The sequence below is a fragment of the Genypterus blacodes genome, unplaced genomic scaffold (genome assembly GCF_046128005.1).
Source record: "Genypterus blacodes isolate CSIRO-AG114 ecotype Tasmania unplaced genomic scaffold, CSIRO-AGI_Gbla_v1 ptg000048l_1, whole genome shotgun sequence".
Lineage (NCBI taxonomy): Eukaryota > Metazoa > Chordata > Actinopteri > Ophidiiformes > Ophidiidae > Genypterus > Genypterus blacodes.
Genome location: NW_027466861.1, coordinates 283,292 through 293,705, shown reverse-complemented (window position 1 = coordinate 293,705; position 10,414 = coordinate 283,292).

Sequence of the window (10,414 nt, the reverse complement as noted above, 5' to 3'; positions counted from 1 at the left end):
CTGCTCAGACATCTGTGAGCTTTTCACACTCGATCTCATCAGCGTTGCGTAACCTCTGCCATGTATAGCTCCTTTAAATGCACCAGACACCTGAGTTAGTCTGATTAGTCCTGCCCTCACACTATGTGGGTGGAGAGACAAGCTAGTGTGTTTTCATAACACTGATTGTAGCCTTTTGTTTACCCGGCGACGTGTCATTCTCCCTTTAAACCCAAGGTGTGCCCGCCTGCTGTAAAACCGCTTACACAATAACCTGGCAGCCCTCCACCAGCCTGTTTGGCGCTCATTCTCCCTCTCCTCACCTGCCACCCCTTCCTCCCTCCTTCCCCTCCCTTGTTCCTCTGAATCGGACAATTGTTCCACAATGCCGGAAACATTCCATCATCTCTTTCTTTAAAGTTTCAGTATATTCTTCCAGTGTGTTTGTTTTCCAAGCATCCACGTCTGCGGGGCTAAAAATATTCTCAGACATATAATAGCTGAAAATGTGTCCCACATTCTCTCATTCCAAACTGGGTTAGGCCTCAGGCTTAACCTACAGTACGGGGTCACCGGAGGTCATTGTGCGACCGGTGTCTGGTTTGTTTTCAGCTTTTCCTTTGTCTGGACGATCCTTATCTTTCCTCAGACTCTGATTTCCTCTGCTTTCTTCTGCCTTTTCCTCTATCTACTCCATCATCTCTGTAATTACTAAGACAAAGAGAATTAATTGGAGAGTGATCTTACATGGAGAGGAAGCCGTAGCTGCAGCCATCTAGCGCTGTGGTTTCCATGTTTCCCATTTGGCAGCTTATTGCTCAGACACGGTGAGGTATGTGCTTATCAGGTTTGGCCCCAGCACCTCCAGGCACTGCTGAATCACTCCACGTTTAAAAGCAGAAAGCCTGTGCAATTCCGTGACATAAGGCTTCAGCCCCTTATATATATATACAAAAACACACACACACGCGCACACACGCACGCACGCAGAGGTGAAAAAGTAGGGCAGCTTCCACGGTCACAAGGCTAATTAGTGATTTACGCGCGGCAATGCTGTGGATCATCTATGGACACACACATACTCTCGCGCACACGCACACACACACTTGCACTGAGTGAACTCATTAGCTGCAGAGAGTGAGCGCTGAGAGTCAAACCAGCTTTGAAACGGTACGACTTACTCACACACACACAAAGGCTTTCCGCAGCCTGTTTAGAAGTCTGCGGTGTGTGTCTGTGTGCATTTGTTCAACACATGCGCGTCTGTGAAGCAGGAACACACTGTATTTTCTCCATAGTAGTATTCTGCTTCTTCTCTTGAACAAATTTTGATTCGCTTCTCGTCCCTATAGTCCTGGAACGATGTGTCCCAGCCCCACTTGTCAGACATGCCGCTTGATTGGGACTGTAATTCTCTAAGTTTTGCTCCTGAGCTGACGTAAAGTGAGTTATTTTGTGTGTTAACTGTTTTGGTTGCGACCCGACCTATGACCTTGACAAAAATCATGAAAACTTTGACCCTCACACATGCAACATGCATCCATCAGGGCGAGGAACTGCAGCTTTTGGTAATGAAAAACTGGAATTCAAACACAGAAACGTAAACATTGCAAAGGGAAGGAAAAGAAAAAACTCACACACACACACACACACACACACAGACAGACGCCTACAGCAGCCTATGTGCCACACAGGAAGCACACGTTGGCTCACGTTTACATCAGAAAGCCCTACACTGGTCTTTCATGCCTCTGTAGCTGCGTCGGTTTCTTTCCGTCTGGCTCGGTCCGTTCCTGCCTCGCAGCGGCTGGAGCGGCCTGGGAGCTGCGCCTGTTCACAGAGCACACGCTGTCCTATACGTGAGGCCCGCTGAGGGGGAACCGCAGGCTGCCTTATGTAACATAGATTAGAGCCTATAGCACTGGCTCTGTGTCTGGCCTGGTTGTGGCTTTGCTGCTCGTACTCAATCTAGTCCCTGTTAAAGAATTAACGTACTTTGGTTCTGAGTCGGATTAGGTTCACTTTTGAGGATTTATCACTTTGTATTTTGCCGAGTTGCATTTTTAAGTAATTGGTTTTGCGCGATGACAGTTATCTTCAAATCTGTGGATCACAAACGCCTGTTGAGTTGTTGATGGCTTGGTGGATTCTTGTATTAATTCTGTCCTTGAATGCATCTTAAGTCTCCAGCATCCTTGCTTTTGACTGTACAAACATGTGAAATCATGAGTCCCCTGCAGTCACGCTCAGCGGTTTTGGTAAAGGTGCAATACTGAGATGGATCACAGGGGGCAGTGTGTTTGTTTAATTAAATACAGACGGTAACTCAAACGTTGAGGCCTTTGCACAGATCTATCTTAATGGCAGTACGGATTAAAGGTTTCACAGGGGTTTATCAGCCAGGATAGTACAAACACACACACACACACACACACACACACACACACACACACCTGTGAGTACGCAAAAGATACACAACAGACGAGCACGTGTCGCAAAACAAGCCCCTCTCGGCCGCAGCGTTGTGTCATCCAGTGACTGTGCATCAAGGCAATTTGAATTACACTTAATCCTAATCTCAAATCCCATTTGACTAAACATCCTCTGCCATCTGGCCACTGCCGCAGAGACCAAGCACACACAAACACACAAACACACACACACACACACACACACACACACACACACACACTCGCAGCTAATCAGATAGACCAGCAGCTGACACGCAAACATTGTAGACCATTGGGATCCTTTACTTAAGTGAAGTATCTGTTGTGTTCAAGCGGCCTGTAAGTGTGTTTACAGACACGCGGAAGGTTGAATGTTTCACTTAGACTCCACACGGCCTCGTAATCTCCAAAACCAGCGGCGGTGTGTGTGGAACGCGAAGGACTTGGCTGTAAAGAATGCGTAAACAGTCTTTGGTTCACAGTGAAGAACGACATAAGGTCAATGCTCAGACTGCCAGCTGTTGTAGAAGTGTGTGCGTGTGTGTGCGTGTGTGTGTATATGTCTGTGTGTGTGTGTGTGTGTGTGTATTTGAGACTTATGTTGAATACTGAGTTTACTGAGTGTTCATATTTTCGACCTCTGGCATCATTTTCTCATTTCTAGCCTAGTAAATATTTGTGTGTGTGTGTCTGTGTGTGTGTGTATGTGTGTGTATTTCCTCCTTTCAGGGCCGGCGTTTAGCTTCATATGAGAAAGAGAAGGAAGACAATTGAGAAGTCTGTGTTGCGTAACAGAGTGAGAAACACAACACGTTCAGGTGTGACACAATCAGATAAGAGCGCATTGTGTGTGCTTGCGCATTTGTGTGTGTGTTAGTGTTAGATCTGTAGGTTTTGCTTTTTGCATGTTTTGCTTGTTATCGGTACAACAATCGCCTATCTGCCTTCCCGCCCTACCGCTTGTGTGTGTGTGTTTGTGTGTGTGTGTGTGTGTGTGTTTGTATGTACATGTATTATAGATTACACACACATGCACGCCCAGAGCCGGACAATAAGGGATGAGCAGTAATCCAGCCTGCAGACGTTGTGTTATAACTTTCTCACCGTGCGTGTGTGTGATCAGCTAAGTGCACATTATCATTTATTGATGTGTGTGTGTGTGTGTGTGTGGAGAGAGAGAAGCTCGGTTCAATGAGTCTGTTACTGGCACTATAGAGGGAATCTCCTTCTCTGTCTGTCTGGCGGAGTGACGGGAAGATGAAGAGAAATGGAGATGATTTGATGTGAAAAGCCTTCAGGGGAAAGTGTGTTAGGTGCGTGTGTGTGTGCGCGCGTGTGTAAGCATGCCTCGGTGCATGCAGTCTCTCTCTCTCTCTCTCTCTCTCTCTCTATGCTGCATATTTCCTGCCTGGTTATGTAATGCGGGGGTCGCTCTGTAGCTGCTCTCCTCCTCTGCCCTCCCCAATACAGAGCATGACATGTCTTCCTGTTTTTCCAGCAACCCACTGAACTCTTTTTCCCAGGGCAACACTTCTGAGAAACACACACACACGCACATATACAGTATGTATAAATAGAAAATAGACACATGTTATCACTTATTGTGGCTTTCTGGTGGGGCTCCATAAAAGTGGTTATATCACTACTCTTTGAATCTCTGTCCCCCCTCTCTCTCTCTCACTCGCCCGTCCTCCCGTGTTGTGGACACACTCCTTTATCTGTCTGTCCAGGCATTTTCACCTTTGCTCTTTGTCAAATGCCCCAAAGACAGCCAGGAAATGGGTGTGCCACCCATAAAGAGCCGACAATGCTGATTGACTGCCTCTGTGTGTGTGTGTGTGTGTGTGTGTGTGTGTTCATTTTTACTGCATATGTGTGCACAGGGAGCAGTGTACTCTGCAGTGTACGGTGTGTGAAACAAAGAGTCTGTGTGTGTGTGTCTCCTTTGTGGCTGGCTTAGCGCTGGTGCCGGCTTTTTCCCGCCAGTGCAGCGCTTTGTGGGCGGGGCTTTGTCTGGGCACAGCAGCAACAAAGAGCTACAGCTTCCCGCCTGATATGTAAATAAGCCGGGGGTGGGCGGGGCAGAGAGACTCCCCTTCTGCAGAGGTTAACTCCTTCGGTGCCAGTGGGAAAGCTCTCTGTGTGCGTTTGTGTGTGTGTGTGCGCCTGCGTGTGTTTGTGTGTGTCGGCAGGTGTGAGCACTGTTAGGACTGTTATTTTTTAGGAGTTTTGACAGGTTAAGTGAGGACAACATTGAGACTTCATGAATCTCTGCAGACGCTCACTGCTGCACTCAGTAAAACATTGTAATATGACTGAATGTGAGCATGATTTTGTTATAATACATATGTACATTAGTAGATTGTTCAGAGTTAAAAAAAAAAAAGCACAGGGATGAAGTTTGACTGCTTACCTGCCACAGCACAGTTGCGAAATCAACTTGAGGTGGGAAATTTTATGCAAATTCCTCCGTCCTGATCCACAGAGGATAAACGGTAAACAGTGAAAACTTTTCTTTGATGGTTCAAAATGTAACGTATTGCTATAAACAGAACAAAAACACTGGATGTTTAAGGGGATTTCCTGGTTCCCTGTAATTAAGACCACAACCAAGACTGTCTGACACACACACACGCACACACAGGGAGTGATGCTGACGCCCCACTTCTGTCCCTTTTTAAACCTCTTTTATACTGGAAAAAGTTGTACAAACTCTGCCGTTAAAGTTAAGCGATGCAGATGTATGTGTGTGTGTGTGCAGGTACGTTTGTGTGTGAATACACATGGCCCGCTCATGTTTTAAGTGTTATGTAAGCAAGGGTAACATTGAGTGCTGTATAGCCGTATAGGCCAATAGCAGCTGTTGTCCACACACACTCACACACACACACACACCCATCCTCTTTACCCCATTTCAAACAAAGGCCCTGTTATGAACAAGCCATGTGCTTCAACATGTTAGGGAGCAGGCAGGATGGGGACTTTACACACTCCCACAATCCATGCATTGTTAAATACTTCAAACATTCATACTAGCTGGACTCCATATGTGCATGTGTAACATACGTGTGCAGTACAGCGGTACAGTACTGCATCTTCTGGTTGCATATAGTTGGTTCTATACAGTTGACATGACATGTTATAACAGGCAAGAATAATCTATCACTGCTGCTACAATAGGACAATACAAACAGAAACTCAGAGACAGGCAGACAGTTAAACATTAGTAAATAAGCTATCTTAAAGCGCTTATTTTAGCAGGCCAGTTGCCCCGGGTACTCGTGAGTTTTTGTAAATATTCTTGGAGGCTTTTGCCGCCTTGTAGCGCCTCCCAGAGGGCAGCGCATCACCTAGATAAGACTCTGTTAGTGATTTAACTCGCATTTGTGTCAGGCAAATTTGAGGCTATATGATCTAAAATCGTACTTAAAGCGTATCTACAATGTCTACAGTTTGCATATTATTCCTCAAAGTCATAGTTAATATCGTCAAAATCTATCAATCTACCCATAATCCTTCAGTTTGAATGATTACAAAATAGTACAATTGAGTGCAGACTTGCTACCCGTCGCACTCTCTGTTGCTCGGCTGCATTTGTTGTGCTTAGCAACAGTTGGTAAGACGCTGTAACGACACTAGAGTCGTTCTAACCGTGTGTCCATCCTGGACCGCGTCTGCTGATAGGACAGAGGCTGTAAACAGAATCGGAGTTGGTCCGTTAGGTGTGCGAGAGGGAGACAAAGAAGAGGAAGAGCGTCTGTTTACAGATTATAACGTGTGACTCAACACTTTTGTGAAAGGCGGGAGGCAGAAGGAGGGAAACCACAGCTGAATGAGATGCACACACACACACACACACACACACACCGTTTCCCTGATAAGGTGTTCCCTCCTCAGGGCGGTTAACAGTTAATAGCTGATCCGTTTCGGCCAAGCCCTGCTGCTGCCGCGCAAAGAGTGAAGAGAGCAACGGCAAAAAAAGCCAGAGGGGAATTTGCAAAACGTTCCAGGGAGACGTTTGCATTATCTCAGGAAGCTTTAACGGTTAAGGCGTCCAACTGAGGAGGAAACTCCCCCACGTGTTACTGTGCTCACTAGGCACCTATTAGGTTAAAGAGGCAGAACTTAAGATCTCAGCGTTCCAGATATAGAGTCTTAATATTTTCCTGTGTTAAAGTAATTTCATGATTTGTGCGTCTGTAGCTGTAGTGAGCAGGTGTGTGTGATCGCTGGTGTTTGTGTGTCACAGCGACGGCAAACTCAAACAGCTTCGAGCATTTCTGCCAAACATTGTAATGTGTGTGTGTGTTTGTTTACTCAACTGACCACCAGAGTATTGAAACTCTGAATAATTACCTTCAAACATGGTGTTGTTGTTTGAAGCCTGTATCTGCCGCCTCTAGTCAGGACCTTCACCGTAGGTTTGTTTTCATAAGGGTCAAAGGGCAAAGTCACAGGGCAAGTTCAAATTTTCAGCTCAATGCTTATGCAGGAGTGTTTACTGAGATGACATGTAATACAGCCGTACAATGTTTGTGTGGTAATAGGTGAAATGACCATACAAGCCATTCGACCACAGCAGGTTCATACCGCTACTTCAACACGTGTCACATCCCTGAAGTCCCTGCTTAGATGATGAAATAACGCTCGTACATAAACTTTAAACGGCTTCGTCCGCTTCCTCCTCCTCTCAGCTTTAATTGTGTGCTTTTGCGGTTCAGTTCGTCCGCTCGCAGTTCTGAATTCCAGGCCGATGGGGAAGTAGAGTGAAACGTTGGTTCCTTATTATTAGATGACAGTTGGGACCCAAAGTCAAACCGTGAGTAACTTACACTCATGGTTCATATCTCTCACAAACACACGCCTCTGTTACAATGCCGACCGACGTATTTGCTTCTTATCGTGATAATTTTTACATCCAAATGACAGAGTGTGTTCAGGAGTGTGTCCCTCCGCTCAGCTGCTTCATTGTCTTTATGTAAGCGGTGAATGCTTTACCTTATAAGATGCTCCATGCATGCCTGCCTGCTGCTCTCTTTTCCATATATAACTGCTGGCTGCCTCTCCTGTGTCCCCCTGCCCTACTTTACACCTTCCAACTCTCTGTACAGTGTATACTACTCTCTAGTACTGTACTACAGACCAGCAGGGCGACTTTGTTTAGCTGTAGTTTATATATTTGCACAGATTACTGTAAGACACATAATTCATGAGACATTTAAACACATTTTGGGCTTATGAAGGTGTCTGAAAAGGAAATCAAGGTCAAACAATAAGACAAAGAGAAATTGTATGATGAGAATTTAAATCAGAATCGATGCATGAAGAAACCAAACACATTCAGGTATATCATGAGGAGAATTGCGTAGAAATACATTGAAAATCCTGGCAAATAAACAGAATTCAAGTAGTTTGGTTTGACCTTCATTCTAAATGAGAATGTCCGAACAGAAGAAGATGACAGAGTGGTTCTAAATCATGAAAGATGCAAGTAATTCTCATGTCTGTGGTTTTATGCGTAAATCTCTGTATTTATTGCCCAAACAGGCACTTAAAGAAGATACACACTTGATATATCTTTAGGTTGAAGGTAGAAAATGATGTTTGAATCTTGAATTTGATTAGCAGTAAAACCCAATAAGCTGACTTAAGTATAAAATCCAACTTTCAGTTTTCCAGAAACATGATGAAGAAACAATATGCGTGGTTTAAGTTGCAGTCTTTCTTTATGTGATCTTTTGCTGCCCCCTAGTGGTGAGACTGGGAACGTGACAACCGAGCTGCTGTTGCGTCCAATCTTGCGTCCTCGTGTACACATTCCACTGTAGGTTCTCTGAGCACCTACATATCTACACTTGTTTGTCTAATCACCAATTTCTGAGCTGCATTGTAATCTTTGGTGTGACTTCAGTAAAGGACCAATCAGGATGAAGCTTTCATGCCCAGTCCAGCACCTACAGTCGTGACCCACTGGGTGCATTTCTACACGAGTCAGCCTCAAGTTTAATCTCCTTCTATGTTACACTGTACACATGAGCAAAAATAACACAACGCTGTATTTAGGAGCAAGAAGGTTGCCGTTGTGCATTCCTTAAGGAAGGCACATCTGCCGCCGTGGTACCTATAAGCAATGCATCTGTAGCCAATAAAAACACGCACAACATCAGCAATTGAATGTAATAAATGACAAGTTTATTGTTGCACAAAATGTACAAAATAACAAGCAAATGGACAGCACCCGCCCCCCCACCCTCCCACCCTCTGGTTCATTCGCCATAATGAAGTTTTCTGATTTCTGAAACCTATGACTACGGCAAGTCCGATGGTCCAAGCCAAACGCATGGTGATTTTCTGAGAGACGACACATACCCAATTTCAGCATCACTGAACAATTAAAAATGAATAAAAACACCTTATTTACACATTTCTGTCAGAACTTTTACAACATGCCATCTATATATTTATACAGACTATGCTTGTGCACATACCCCTGTATAGAAAATATATTATAAGATCAAATTAAATTAGACTAAGGGCTATAGACATCCAAAGTACAGCACTTCTTTTAAATCTCCTTTTTAAGTTTTCACTTCTATTTCCCCACTTATTCAGTGATTTCTTCTTTATCGACCGAAAATAAATAAAGCGTTCAGCTGACAGAATGCAGAGGATGCTGGATGTGTTATTGGTGAGGACCCCAGCTGGCCGTGTGGATGCCTGTTAAGAAAAGCCTCACTTATATTTACAGCGGAAACTCAGATCTCTCCATTACAATGAATGTGATATTTAATGTGGGTGTGTGTGTGTGTGTGTGTGTGTCTGACTGGCTGTGTGTGTTGGTGTGGGTGTGTGTGTGTGGTCATTTTCTGTTGCTGGGATGCCAAATGTGACCTTAAATAATGTTTGTATGAGCTGCAAGTTAATTTAGTTTGATTATCAATTTCCACAAGTTGCAGATGCTTTGTGTATCTAATTCTTTCCTGATCTACTTAGATAAACTAATTTTGTAATACTTGTTCTTAATTTATTGTTTCATACGTCTAAATGATTTGGAAACACATTTAATGTCCCATTTGGCCTCACAGTCTGTGTCTGATCCTCCTCTGATCGATCCGTGATGCTTCATTAGACTTACAGACTTAGAGCGTAAACCAATCAGCTTTGGCACTGGGTGAAAAAGGAAGTGTGCTGTGGTTTCCCAGAATGCCTTTCTTTCAGTCCTACCCGGGCTCCTCTACGACAAGCGTGACGGTGACGGGGTACCACTGCGTCTCCATGTGTCAGATTTAAAACGTTAGTATAAAAACGGGACATTTGACGTGCGTTTCACCACTAATAGCAACCAAATGATGTCTGACTGGCTCGCGGCGTGATTTCTAAACCACATTAGCACCATGGAGTAGAGAGAGAGAAGGAGGGAGAGAGAGAGAGAGACGATGAAGTTGTTTTGTGCTGGAATGGATTTTGCTTTATGCCATTGTAACATGGCTGAGGAGGAGGAGGAGGGCGTGAGGGATAGAATAGCAGAGACGAAGAGGCGAAAATGGCGGCGTTCTACAAACATGACTGTGGCCTCAACTCCTCTCTCAGCTGCGCCGGCGTGGAGAGCAAACGCATGTGCGGAAGCAAATCTCCGGAGTTTATCCATCACATTGCCTTCATCGCCAGCTGGGTCGAGATCGGTGCGGCTGAGGGAGACGGAGAGACTGGAAAACCCAAACCACCTCGTCCTGTTAGTCTGAGTGCGTGTGTGTGTGTGTGTGTGTGTGTGTATGTGTGTGTGTGAGCTGCAGGAGAGGGAATCAGTTTGGAATCGAGTTTAGTTCCATTTCAGTTATTAAGTGGAAAGGAGATGATGTCGTGTGCAAAAATACCTCAGGCGACCGCTGGAATAGCTTCAGATTCAGTTTGGTTCTGACTTTAGATTTAGTTATATATCTTCCTCTGACCTTTTATCTTTATCTTCATCTGCTGTCTGCGCTTCA